Source organism: Nipponia nippon, unplaced genomic scaffold (assembly GCF_047370975.1).
Source record: "Nipponia nippon isolate SJK-2023a ecotype South Korea unplaced genomic scaffold, ASM4737097v1 scaffold_1, whole genome shotgun sequence".
NCBI lineage: Eukaryota > Metazoa > Chordata > Aves > Pelecaniformes > Threskiornithidae > Nipponia > Nipponia nippon.
Window position 1 is genome coordinate 37,053,763 of NW_028262290.1, and position 15,018 is coordinate 37,068,780.

The 15,018-nt window shown below is 37.6% G+C and overlaps 1 long non-coding RNA gene across 2 annotated transcripts in view; it reads right to left on the reverse strand.

The window, feature by feature from the left end:
• Nucleotides 1-239: 239 nt before the first annotated feature.
• The window catches only part of LOC148057297 (uncharacterized), a 159,289-nt gene continuing 144,510 nt past the window's right edge, over nucleotides 240-15,018 (reverse strand). For both annotated transcript variants that reach the window (XR_015703469.1, XR_015703466.1), the window contains one exon: nucleotides 240-306. This is a non-coding gene — a long non-coding RNA (uncharacterized LOC148057297). The remainder of the gene's footprint in view (nucleotides 307-15,018) is intronic.

Genomic DNA, 15,018 nt, shown 5'->3' on the forward strand with positions numbered 1-15,018 from the left:
CCAATATGTATTTACTCAGTTATCCTTTTCATCCTGTGTTCAGCTTTCTCTTCTTAGAACCTTGAAACTTTCCTTCCTTAGTCCTTTCAGCCTTTTCAGTATAGGAGGTATATTTTTCTTCTGGAAAAGAGTGGAGAAGAAACTAAAATGAATGTCAAGTTGTAAAACAACAAAAAAGTACTGTGAGCTGGCAGACCAGTAGCTCTGCAAGAGAGCCCTGAACAGTTATAAAATCTCACCACACCACTGTGTATCCAGTCATTCAGATGCTTTGATCAAAAGGAGAAAATCCTCATAGAATCTCTTCTGTTTAAAAAAAAGAGAAAGAAATGGTTGATCATTAATTGAAGAACAAGAATGTATTAAACGAGTAAATTAAAAATTGTTGGGTCTTACTAAACAGGTATGTTACCATTTAAGCTGCTGGCAGACCCTCAACTGTAATACAACTTTTTACCCCAAGGGTAAGAGTCTTTGCAGGAGACAGAGATTTTCAGGTCTGGTGCCAGACAGTAAAATGAACTCCCACAGGAACTAGGAGCCATCATTTCTTTGACCTTGCTCTATTTAACACAAGCACATTGCAGCATGTACATATGATGAAGTAAAATCTACCAGAAAAAACAATTTTACTTCATGAACAATTTCTGCTTTGGGAAAATGATAAGAAGAAAAAAAACCACGTGGCAGATGCCACTTGTCTCCTGGAGTATTACTGACAGGCACTGAGAAACCATGCTAATGAAAGCACAAGTGTAACCCACATACAAAGGTCTAGACAAGAAATACCTGTCTGATAATAAAAGCTACTAGACACCAATGCAGCTGATTGCCAATGCCTTAAAAACAGAGTTGTTGCATTAGAGCTTGAAATGATCATGTCTCACCGTTTTCTGGTCTTTAAGAGAAGGCAAAAAACAGCACGATGTGAATAAAACCTGCTCACACACCCCTTCTTGTCCTTTTTGATATAACCACCAGATTGTTAGTCTTTGGCTAATGCTCCTCTGTATTTTAGTGTATCCATCGAACAGTTCTCTTGGATGAAGTAGCTGCTGTTATTTAGTCTAAAGACTTGTCTTGTTTTTATGAACTTCTCTTTCCCATACAGAAGCTGTCAGCTGGGCCAGAACACCTCGAAGATGTTTTGGAGCTGGTTCTTGGACTGCACAGCTTCCCCGGAGATCACATATCTGAAATGTTCCCAATGTTTGGAAGTGAAAACTAGATGCTACTTGACTGCGCCTGCCTTTCGTGCTTTGATACCATGTAAGAAAGTGTTGATAAATCTCTCTGTTTCTTTAAAATCTTTAGTATTTAGGAGAGTTCTATAAAAGATGTGGGAGCCTGTGTACCTTCACCTTGCTGGCTAGCAGGCCAGCAATTTGGCATTTCTTTCCCTACAGTTGTGATATCTCAGTCTGTTCACCGTTGACACTCTGGTTTCTTCCAGCTGGGGAGAGGTAAAAGGTGCTTAAAAAAAAAGAGACCAAGGTGGCAGAAAAGGAGTTAACTCATGTGCCCAGTTTCTGCAGTAGTCCCTGTTGCTGTTGGACAGGAGTGCTCTGCGCTCCAGGTCATGTTTGCTCTGTGGCATTACACACATTCCTGACTCTGCCTTTTTTCCTTCCCATTCTGCACACTGGTATTAATGACCATGCTGCTGTGTCTTGACATCTTCATGGAAATATTTCATGTCTTTCTTGTGAACAATAAAGTCTTTAAACACAGAAAAAACCTCCATCTGCAAGTGGTCTTTGACATTTGCAAACATGGCAGTAAGTAATGTTAAATACTTTTCGATCTCCATGTTTTCCTTATTACTCCAGAGCACATGTCTCTCCAGTTTTACTTCACCTTAAACTGAAGAAAGCTTCTTTTAATTTAGTGGTAGCCATGTGGTGTTCTAGGGAAGGTTGAGGGACAGAAAAGGGACATGTACTACATCTATGATATACACACATAAAATAAACAAATTCCAGGAAATCATGCAAAGATGACATTTCCATTCCACAACTGTGAGAAGGGTCCTTGACCTGTGGGAAAATTGTGCATTTTGGATTTTCCAAACAGAAAAGTAAGGTCTGATCATTCCAAATCTGTAAAATCACTTTTTTTTTGCAGATTAAGCAATTAGAAATTCTAAGTGTTACAATCCTCAGCACTGGAAGCTAAAAAGAGTTTCACATATAAGTTACATATGTTATCTTTTTATCCTTGGGAGCTATCAAATGGACAAATCCTCTTTTACCCATATGCCCCTACAAGAGTGTATGATTGAATAGAGTTATGAAATGGTGAGATCCTTTGCAATGTGAAGAATGTCTGGCTTGTATTTTGTTCCTGTAAGCCTGGTAGAAGGCATTTTGCATGCAAAATTATTTGCTCTTATAGACTTGTAAACAATAAATACACATGCTCCCTGTATTCATTATTAATAAGTTTAAACAGGGATATTAATTTTATTTCTAAAAAGAAGGAAACACCATCTCACATAGCACTGTTAAAAGATGCTACTCTGTTAATATTTCCTGCTACTTTCACAGTCAGACTGTTGACTATCTTCTAAATTTGTTCTTTGCAAAATACTTTTAGGAATAAGTCAAATACGGTAAAACTGACTGAAATTAAGGTTTTGGCAACAGTTACTACTGAGCTTTCAACAGTCTGTGGAAAACTTCACAAATATGAAATGCATTTTATCCAAACATTTTTTAGTAAAGCTTTATAAGTTTTCTGGATTTTCTTTACCCTCATCACTGATTTCTGAGGAATATGTGTGTAAAATGAAACAAATCTGTTTCTTCTCTTGCTTTAGCTATTTCCTGGTGCTGCACTGGCTCTGTTTCATGATGAGCTGTTGATACTGCAAAATCTGGATTGCAGTGCGCAAAATAATTCAGTTAAAGAAGGTAAATGATTCAAATATCCCAATACTCAGCAAAGTGGAGGAAACTAAGAGACCTGAGACTTGCTGAAGTTTCAGAAAGTTGCTATTTGTTGAAGTTCCCTGAACTTTTTTTTCTGAAGATCTGAGTTATCAAGAAGAATTGGTAATACTTCAGCTTTAAGAAAACATTGGGGTTTTCTTCCCAGTTTTTGGAAGTCTTTCAGCTTTTGATGTAGTTATAAAAGACTGATATTTTTGAAAGAAAGAGTTTGCTTTTCTTAATCATCTTTTGCTAGGAGTATGTTCTCAATGGGAATGGCAGGGTATACTTTTCACATCATCAGGAGATGTACTACACCAAGAAAAATGGCCCTCGAAAAAGCATGGTGTTCCCCTTTGAGGTTCTTTTTGGTAGCATTATAATTTCCCAAGTGTTAGGATTCATTCTAATGTAGGCAAAATGGAAAAAAAAAATCCCTGTGACTATCTCTGCTTAGACACTTGGACAAAAAATGTTGCTATGGTATGGGCAGAATTGCCATCTAGAAAGTTTGCTATTTTAGGAAAAAGAAAGTAAAGCTGTCCTGTGTTTCATACCTTTCATAAGGATTGACAGATTGTCAATACACTTATGACATAAAAGTCTGGAAGAAAAATTAATAGATTCATCTAAACAAAATGAAAGAAAACTCTTCAGCTGCAAAGAAGTAAATTAATTTTGGTTTAGAGATTGCACCAGGTCACAGTGGTGACAAAAGAACATCAGCAGTGATGTTCCCTCTTGCCATAGAGCATCAATGAAGCTAAGTTACCTGATCTGCATTTGAACAGTGTGAAGAAGACTTCACACTCAATTGCTTGGAGAAGCTAGAGGCTAGGAAGTGAAGCTAAAGCCTTCATTGCAGTTGGAATTTCATGACAAGGAAGAAGCCAATATATTGGCTCGTTAGAAATATAATTACTGTTATACTATGACATATGTACCATTTATCTATAGTACATGCCTTTAATAGTTCATTTCTAGGAACTGAAACATGTGATTCTTCATTTTAGCTTTCCAAAATGATTATGGATTTCTGTGTAAGTAAAATACTGCAGTATTTTAGATTTATTTGAATTAGAGTATTCAAATGACACTGTGTAAAACTATTCTTCTTGGCCTAGTGAGAGAAAATGTAAGAGTTAAAGCTTGGTAAAATTAGCTGATAGTTGTCTCTGATATTATAAAACAAGTCTTCCAAAATAAACTACACTCAAAACTGGGTTGTGTAGAACTTGATGAGATAAAGTTAATGAAGTCATTTTTTATCGAACACAATACTTGGAGAATAGTGTTTGTCTGGCTGGAATCTGTGTACACAACTGCCCGAACAGAGCCGGGACACAGCTACCTCGGTTAGTGCTACTGTAATCCTAAAAGACGCTACAGCAACATAATCTAAGAAAACCCTTTTACATCACCAGTGGTCTATGAGCTGCACAGACATTTACTTAACATAAACACTGTGCTCACCAGCTTGTGCAGGAAATATCTGTGTACAAATTTGATAGTGAATAAAAGTGGAGCTAAGGGAGAGATGGGTAGAAGACACTGTTCCTTTAGGATTGCAACATACGTCTAATAGGACTGTCTTTGTCATGACTGTGTTCATGCTTCTTAGGTCTAAAGTTATTATTGCACCTCAGGCTCAAATGTGTAAAATATTTCTGCAACTTGGGATAAAATACGACCACTTAAAAAACATCAGCAGTATAGATTTTGCATATGTTGCTTTTCTCAGCCTGAATAATGTGCCCACTAGTAACATGGAATTTTCATTAGCCTTTGAAATTTGTCATTTCTAGGATAAATCAGTAGCTTTTGTTGACTTCGTCCATGATTTATGCTGCACCTTAATTACAATTAGTGCGATATCTAGAATGACAAAACACAATGTAGGTTCACAAATATTTACGTTTAAAGTGGTCAAGAAGTTTGAAATAGTCAGGACCAGCTCCCAAACTGCAAAAAATACTCTGAGGAAAATTTCAGTCCAGAGTAAGAATTAATTTTGTTCTTTATTTTCTGCTCTTTCACTTAAAATCAAATAATCTGTGATTTTGGAACCCTCATGAGCAAAAAATTCCTGAGGATCCTCTTTAGTAGCCTACCAAAAGACATCCTGTATTGCTAGTTCCAACTAGAACAATATGTCCATTGGAAATGCTGTTGCTCTGTGTAAGAGAGCTCCTCTTTTGTTAGTAAGCACAAAATTATATCTGTTTAGCACTGACATAGTTAGAATTAGCGGTAGATCTTGTGGGGCTATGCTGCCCCTAGTAAAAGCTGTGACATCCTCAGAGTTGCTTGGCTTCATGCCTGTTCCTCATGGGTCCTTTACAAGCAAAAGACAGTCTGGCCACATACTAATGCAGCCGTTATCTGCTGCTATGCCACATGTTGCGTGTCAGTCTGATGCTGACTCTTTCAGTTCTGCCCTGACTGAGAAAGCGCACTGTATAAGGGAAAATTGTGAGGGGTTCTTCCACATGCCTTCAGGCCTCTTTCTCTTGCCAGAGTGATTTAAAAAGTAAATCACTTTAAGAGTAAGTGAGGATGAGACCCACACCCTTTAATTTATGTTTCCTCATGTGTTCTTAATCTTTCTTTTTGGGGTTGAGATTTCATCAATATAAGACACCGTAGGTGAATTTAACAAAATGTGGTTTACACCAGCTGACACTGTCTCTGAATTTGGCCCCAGATGTGATGCCTGGTCCACACTATTTACTCCATTCTGGAAAACAATTTGCCACAGTAATAGCTCCATTTCTTGGTGTCAGGTAACACGGTAATGTGCTTGGTTAATTAAATAAAACAACCTAAATAAATATTGGAAAATCTCCATTTTGCCCTTAACAAAATAATGTTAACATCCAAAATAAATTTGTGAAGATAATCTTCTAGGATTCTCACTTTGGATGTCTTCCATTAACTTCTTACAAAACAACAGCTTCTTCTTGCTGGTGACCAGTACAGGAGAGTATGTGAGAAGCAGGAGCTGGAGAAAAGGTGTAAGATTCAATTTCTCATTTCTCACGAATGAGTACATCTTTATATGATCGTGTCTGTTCCACATACCTCTCAGCAAAGGGGACAGCAAAAGAGATGTGTCCCATTCTCTGCTAGGTGAAACCTAAACAAGCTAGATTTCACATCCTGTGTTTCCCACAGAAATATTTGTTACCTTCATAAGCTCTTCTAAACACCCCAGCATCGAATTCAATTACATGCATTATTTACTAAGTAGATTCGTAATTACTACTATTATTCAGTAAAATGAAACAAGCTCTCTAAAAATGATCAGTACATTTTTTTATGAAAAATACCACTCCGCTCAGAAAACAATATAAATATACAATTATAAGGAAATGGAAAAACATAATTTAGTTTCATGCAGCATGCAAAAGTTATATTCTTCTCAGATACGTACTTTTTTATTTACCCCTTTTTTCAAGAGTGAACCTATGTACTATTTAGAGATTCCTTACCAAAGCTTTGTTTTTCAGCCAGAACAATTTTAGTAAAAGAATGATTTAGTTTTGAGAAATGTAATGCCATGATGCACTTATGTGAATGAAAAACAATTGTGCTACTTAGAGGTAACACACTGGATGTAATGATTAAATGACTGTGGTCTGGAAATATGACTTTTAAATAGTTGTCAGTTTTAAGTACTTTACATCCAAATGAACTCAGAGATACGTGTCATACTCCTGTGCTGCCTGAATTGTACTATCAGATTTTTTTTCATTTATAAGTCTTAATAAAAACCAATAATACTTGTTTTGTTTAAAGGAAAAATAAAAAGAGTAAAAGGTAAATATCCAATAGCTGCATTACATATTCCCATTTGACCTGTCAAGGAGGAAATGAATGAAAGCCACAATGTGTAAAGTTTACTGAAGTGTGAAGAGGTTTTAATAACTCTGTTAAACAACCAGTGCTTGAAATTAAGTTCTCAAAATCCTTATCCACTTCGTCATATCACAGTAGGTTAAACTTTTGTATTACATTGTAAGACACATTTATTTCTTTACTGATTCTTCTGGGAAATATTACATGACGAAGACATTCTGAATAAACTATGTTCATTCCAATTTTGCTGAAATTAGGTTATAAAAAAGCCCGCATCTAAATAGATACAGTTATTTTTCTCTAAAACCCATTAAATAATGGTACTCCTCAATCAATTATGCACACTAGAAATACTTTTTCTGCCCTGCCATCTGCCAAAATAGAGTTGAATGTGATTTCCCTAAGATGAGTATCAGGGAAATAAAAGAAATTGTCATAAATTGAGAGACATCTTCCATTATTGATCACAGATTTGCAGCTATACCTGTCAAAGCAGTCTCTGTGCTCTTCAGTAATAGCTATAGCTCACTGAATCAGTAGATCAGTATTCTTGTTATACTCCCTGAAAAAAAAAATCTTTAGCTGGGATACTGAGATCCAAACAGCAGACCTAATTCATGCATCCCAGTCATATTCATGTGCACTGAGGAAAAGAGCCCTTTATACATTTCATCATTAATCTCTGTAGAGGATGTTGTGTCTAATGTATCTCTAAAATATCTGTAATATGACTTGGGTAATGGCAATGCATGCCGTGTTTCCTTTTGTCAAGAATACTGAAATACATTAATTTTGTACCGTCTGGGTTATCCAGAGGCTCTGCGTGGAAATAATAAAGGCCTACCAAGTAGTGCTTCACTCATTCAGCATTATTTACCTCTGCTGATGCCTCTGCACTGATCGCTTCTGAACTGAATTCCGAATTAGAAAATAGTCAGAGAAAAGAGTTTCCAGGCAGTATCCCATGTAACAGTAAACAATGGCTGGAGGAGCTTTCCCATTGTTCCTTAGCTCTGGACTGATTTTGGTCCCTAGGTCAGAAATTCACAGCATTTCCTACATTGCTAGATGCACATTTTGGTTGCATGCTGGGGTATTTCAGAGCTTTGTTCTTCCCCTCTGTGCTTTACATGAAATTCAGGTCCCATGTAAGCCACTAAAAGCATGTGCAAAAGCAAATAAGCTCATCAGAAATTCTAGTTATACCAAACAGAATAAAAATATGCTTAAGTTAAACACTTTCTCCCTGGACTGGGTTTACTTGTGGAAGTCTAATATTATACCCCAAATCAGTAGGATTCTGTGCAGATACTCTTAGTTATTCAGAATCTATGGAAGTATTTTAAAAGAAAATTTATCAAATCATAGAGTTTTTAGATCTTAGTATTTTCCTGTTCCTGTAATGTAATTTCATGACAAGACAAATTTATATCTGCACAGTAACTGCTCCCTCTGAAATGGCAAATGCTGTAAGAAAAAAAAACGTAAAAAATGGTTTTAATAATCACTTCCTATGTTTGACCTTCAAAAATAAGTACTTAATCAGATTTATAAAATATATATTTGTTCTTAGTGATCCCAAATTGCATTTTACAGTCCAATACTAGAAGCCAGCCACATTTATCCATATAAATCCCAATGATCTTGTCTATTTTCATGCTACATACTAAGGAAAAAGGGAAGGCATATTTGTCTTTCCGTTAAAGCATGCAGGCAAACCAAGTGAGATTTTAACTTGTTGAAAGAACAAGTTTTTCAGAAGTATAGAAAATGGCAGAATCAGTAGAGAGCAGGCTGCCAGAGGGGGTCAAAAGAATCATCTCCCTGTGTTTTTGTACTGAACAACCTAGAGTTTTTTGTATGAGAGCTTTCTTTCCCCTTTTTCCTAGGGAATGTAGTGCAGACCACAGGAAATGAAAAAAATGTTTATTAAGCTGTCTCCAACAGCAACTAGGTGCTTCCAAGGAAGACATAAATCCCCGTATTCACTGAGGGAGGAGGAGAAAGGTAATACTTTTCTATCCTCAGGCAAAGTACAAAAACAATGAGAGAAGAGTCCCTCTTAAGCTATTGCTGATGCAATGAAGCGATGCAGTGCTACCAAAACTGAGTTTGGGAACTTGTCACACCAGGATTGTCAGTACGTTTAGTTCTAGCTAAATTTTACACAAAACCGAGTACCTTGGTGAAGAGTTATGGGTTCAAGAACAAATGTCAGGGATGCCCTGTGAATGCAGACACAAACCAGTGCCTGATTTCTTCCATGATAGGCTAGGATATTTCTGGCTCCAAGTAGGAACTTTACTTCTTTCTGTTATGTGCTGGACTGCTGTCCATTTGAAGACAAAGCAGGGTGCTGTGAAATACTTCAGACAGCTTTTCTGCCCAGGAAGAATGCTTTAGAGCTACAATGAATGACAAAGCTGTACAGATGGACTGGGAATCAACCATTTGCATTTAATTGCTGAACTAAACAGTACAGCTTGTATACCTACAGGTCCTCAGTCTGGATATATGGAAAGAAGAGAAGTGAGACCATGTTTAGAAGGTGCTACTTTAAGATGCCATTGTTTAATAAGAATTTGCCAGGGGAGACAAAGGAAGACGAACTTTGTCCAGCCTGAAATGTTAGTCATGGAAAGATGGAGAATAGGTCAAGCAAGGCTCTGCCTCAGGACTTATATGTTTTTTCAGAGCCCTCTGACTCATTTGTGCCTTTTTAAGAGCAAAGTGACTATAGTTAAGAAATTATTTGGCTAAGATTATAGTCATTGCTTGCTTGCCAAATTGTGCTTAAAGATGTTAAGCCAGAGGCCAGAGTTCCTAGAGTTGGATGGAAATCAGAGGAAAATGTCTGAGCCACTGCAAGACCTGAGAAACCTGAGGCCCAGGTCTGAGCGCCCCGGAGTCCCGTGTCTCAAGTAAAAGATTGAAAACTAATGCTCGGTTTAGTACCCTACAGACCTTGCACTAGAAAAAGCCCACCTGCATTGGCATATGAGACTAAGCAACTCGGAACACTTACAGAAGATCAACATCCCTACTGAAAGAAGGTGGTAGGCTATCACGCTTTCTTTTTTACTGAGAGAAAGAGGTATTCTCTCTCTTTGCTGAGAAAATACCTACCATCAGCACATCAGGCTCCTCCGACCATTACAAGAAAGGAAGTGGTGTAGCTCTGTGTTTATTCCCTCATCCTACATCCTGTTTCAGCCATTTTCCATCTTCCTGCAATGTAGTAGGAGGCCCAAGAAGCAGGAACTGAAGACAACATCATTGTCTTTGAAAACAGGACCTATGTAGCTACATCTGCACAGGTGATTTGGGAGTACTCATTCCCCTTTACAGAGATCTAGTGGGAAGATGTCATTGAGTTCTTTGTTTCCTTCTATGGCAGATCTGTGTTGCAGGGCCCTGTGCTTCTGGCAAGAGCAGGCTTGATAGGTCTCTTCTCAGAGCCCTTTAGCCCCAGCTGGAATGAGCAGAGCAACGTCATTCAAAAGCAGTGTACAGCCTACCAGGGACCTTGACATCTCCGTCTCTCCTCCACACTAAGTGACATTTATTTGGGTCCAAGTCAAGGACTTGTACTCAGGTCCCAAAACCTGCAGTGTGTACTGATTCTTCCCAACTTTTCTGTTTGTAACCATTCCACACCAGTGATCCCACAACACGTTCTTCCAGCCATTGGCATCCATGATTTTGTCATTTGTAACTGCTAAATTCTTTGCATAAATATTAATAAGCAGGAGTGTTACAAGACATCAAAGTGATATGTGATTCGCTAAATCATTTTCCTACGAAGTACTTTATAAATGATGCATTAATTCCGTCAGGATGCAGCCCTTCAACATGGCTCATTAAGTCTGGCAGTTGCCTACTTTTCTTTTGATCTTCTGCATAGGGAAAGGAAATAAAAGCCATTTTTATCTCCTCAAGAGCATCCCCTACCACCTGCCCTGAAAAAGAACAAACAGCTTTTTCCATTTGAAGGAGGCTTTTTTCCCTATCACCTGAGAAGTTCTCACATCGGAGAGTTTACATGAAATAAGTTTATAAATTTACAGGCTTTTGGGATTACTCTTTCTCTAAATCAAACTACACTCTGGGCCATAGTTGCAATCTGTGGGCCTGATGGACACTTAAAATAATCCCAAACAGGTAGCTAGGATTTTTTCCAAAAGAGAACAGCCTGGTTCATGTAAAGCTCAGTCTCCACCTGAGAAGTCTTGCACAGCAGGTGAGGACCTGAACCATCTGATCAGAGCTGCATTTTGCACTCTTGACAAGAAAAAAAAGCACTGGTAAGAGGATATGGATAAGTGCAGTTAGTTACTTTTACACAATAGATCATTTGTAACTGCTGTTGTACCAAAACTATTAAAAGGTCATATGCATTATAATTTAAAATCACTTTCCCTTTAGACTTGGTCAAATGAATTTTCCTTGTAGAACATGCTATGTCTCTAGCAAAAGTTCTGTTATTTTTTCAACACTGTGCTTTGATAAGAGCTTAACAAGCGGTGCTTCACATGACAGCAGCCAAAAGCTGCACTGACTTCTGGTTATGTGTGGTCAGGCTGAGCCCAGTCAAGTGAAGCGCTGATGACTAGCGGATGCAGGTGTCAGAAATGCATCAGCATCTCGGAGTGCTTTCCCAGTGGGCTGGTTGGGTTTCCTACAACTGTCGCTCCATTGTCTCATCAAATCCCCTCTCCAACTGATAGACCAAATAGCAAGGCTAGAAAATGACAGCAAGGTTTATAAGTTGTATGGGTGTAGTACTGCATGGTAGTTTGAGAATGACTCTCAGGTGTTCCTTTTTCAGTTACACAAACCTAAGTGACGGTATGTTTGGCCCTGGTGAAGAGGGGCTAGGCACACTGCATGCTACAGTGCAATAACTAGAATGTCAAGGATGATGGCATAGGGAGGTAGGTCAAATGTCAGATTTTAGACTCCCAAAATTGTAAAAGGAAGCTTGGTGACATAATAATAGTTTCAAAAAAGCCAACGACAAGGAAAAATGATGAAAGTAGCTTACAAATGACCAGATAAAGAATATAAACAGCTATGCCTAGAGCAAGCTAAGTAGAGCCAATACTAGATTTGAATTCTCAAAATATTATGTATGCTCATCAAAGTATACTATATTTATAGTATGATCATTATAAATACTCATTAAGGGGGTGTAAAAAGAGCGATATTATTGACAAATATGTCAGTCTAAACTACATCAGTTTCACACTAAACAGCATGTTTTCAGTATTACTAATACTGTTCTGAAATTTCCATGAGATTTTGATTCTCATTTTTTCCTTTTTTTTTGCATTATTTCTCATATATAAGTACATCCATTTGTATAGATATAGAAAAAGTTATAGATGAATTTAAATGAAAGGCTACCTGTCAAACAGATCTAAGAAGTCCATCCCAATGTTCTCAGAAATGGCAAGCATGTTGAAGAATTTTTAGAACCAGGAATATTAGATATTAGTCATGTTGCAAATTACTCTTACGCTGGTCAATTTGAAGCAGAGTGCTGTTGACTGTCACTCAAGTTTCACTACAGAATATGCAATTAGCCACAATTGCTGAGTTTCAGCTACAGGCAGCTGTGGATTATGAACAATGAATAATTAAGATATAATTATCTAATTAAGATGTCAGCAAATAGTATGCTTAGCTAATTCAATGAGTTATTTAAAAATGTGATCCAGAACAGGATTTTTCTAACAAAAATTTGAAGGGCCTATTTTTAATATCGTTCCATCCTACTTATTACTTTTTGTGCTACATGCCAGTAACAGTGGGTAATGAGGTTTTGAGCTGGCTATTTTTTTTATTGGACCACTAGCTATTGGTTCCACTAGCTAACCAGTACAGAAAATGGTGATCCTTGTATTTGTTTGAAAAATTGTGCATGCAGTTTCTTTGTTCCTGCTTTCTTTTTCTAGAAGCTCTTTACATCTTGCACCAGCTCTATTTTAGGATCTTTTTAACAGATGTTGTCTATCCTACACTGTGATGAAAAGAGGAGAATATTTTCTAACAGCTATAACACAGTCATTATGTGATGAATAATCATGCCTAAGAAGCAATGCCTATGCTGCAATATATGCAACTGCGGTACCCAAATATGCCTCCAGCACAGTTATCCTCAGTGTTCAATACATTCACACTGGAATGCACTGCCATACTTCATCCACCATTCACACCACAAGTATTTTCCACCACGGACAGCCATAGCCATTCCTTCATAGGTGAAGTGAGGTATTGTGTAGCTCTCACTGAATGGCTTTCTCTTTGTAGTGTGCCAGCACAGGCAATAACCATAAAATATATTTTAATTTTCCTGCAGCTTAGCAGATAAAAAACATTCATTAATACAAGTCACCAGGTAGACTCTGCAATCACAGAATTTTTATAAAATTTATACAACACTATTAATATGGAAAAGACATACATCAATTATAGAATACTATCTTGGGAGAAATTTATAGCTGCCTGTTAAAACAAACTAACATTTTGCAAAATAGCAGCTAAATGGGATTAAAACAATCTCTCAATGTAGCTGAATGCTTTTTTTTCCCCAGGGTGCGGAAAAACACTTTTCCCCGTCATGAAAAAGACAAATCACGATCAGTCTGTCACATATAATTTGACAATTTGCAATGCTTGAACAGCAGGAGGCCAAGGCACATATTTCAAACATTGCTATTGATAGAAGAGTTTTACAGTAGCTCCCAATTTCTATGCTGGATAAATATCCCAGTTAAAAACAGTTGTGTAACACATAGCCATGAAGGCTTGGTGCACTGGAACCAAAAGAGTTGCCTGATTAGTTTTGGTCTTCAAGTTGATAATTTCTTAAACATCCATGGGAAATCAACTTCTGTACTCCAAGGATCAAGCAAACTAACAGGTGTATGTCTTGGCAACTGACAAAAAAAGGGGAACCTTTCTGCATAAATTGCTAGCTATGGCTTTAAGTAAATGGATGGCAATCTGTGTCTGGTATTTGAACGCTAAAATAAGGATGTAAAGCTTGCATCTTCTTTTGAAATTTCTCAGAGGCACTTAACAATGTGTCCTGTCTCCACTGCTTGGAGATAATGGACATCTTCAAAGTCAAAACTGCCAAATACTGTTGAAACTGCATTTATTGGACCTATGGGAAGACATGTCATAAAGAAACACCTTTCCACTGAGTCACCATTTTATATTGCTTGATATACAGAGAAGATGAAAAGAAAAAAGAGATAAAGATCAAAACTCTTCCTACTCATGTAATGCCTAAAAAAAAAACCCCAAAAAACTGAGTGCATCATAAATCCTATAGCTTAAAAATATTGAGAAAACAGTAAAAATGGTGTTGTTAAAGAGGATAAGGCAAAGATACAGTCAGCTTTCTCTTAATTAATTTAAATGGTGGTTTTATTCTGAAAACCATGGCATGGGATTTCACACTGATTATCTCCCCATAATTTCCACATAAAGTATGTTCAGCTTGCAAGTAAACAGTTCATTTTTTTTTCTCTTCTTACAAAGCCCTGGAAGCAGAGCCTGCCCTCTGAAACGCAAGCCAAGTCTTCTGTTTCTTGTGAATAATCACCAGCTAAAGGCTCAACCTGCTCTGTCACACATATTCACCAGCATTGCGTGTGAGAAGCTGACTGGAACAATTGTATTTGCAATGAAATAGGAGGATGAATTAAATCTCCTTCATTTCCTTCCAATTAGCTGCAGTGCAGCTCCCTCCTAACTTGGTTTTGTGGGGCTTGAGGGGCAGGAAATGCAAGAATTAGAACTGATTCTGCCAGGGAAGGAAGCAGCTGAGACAGTACGTCAGTGAGCACATTTGTAAAGGATGCCATTTTTACAAAGAATGGCAGCATATTGGAGATAGGAAGAAACCTTAGTTGGTCATTGCTCCAGACGCTGTTGAAATGTCCTGCAATATTCTCTAGACCACTTTCTGAATTTATCAAAAGGATTTTGAAAAGAAACTATGTTGTTGGGTTTGTTCTGCATCTTCAGGCATCTTCAGCTGGCTGCCTCTGGGGCAGTCAGAAAGGAAATAATCCTTGTTTTTCTTGATGCGTAGCTTGCGGAACACCTATGGTCACATCTGTACACAAACTTGCTATGGATCAGACAAGAGGTTTCCTCTGCAAGCTCCAAAGCTGAACTACCCTTTCCAGCTTCTACCAGCATTAATATAAAAAGA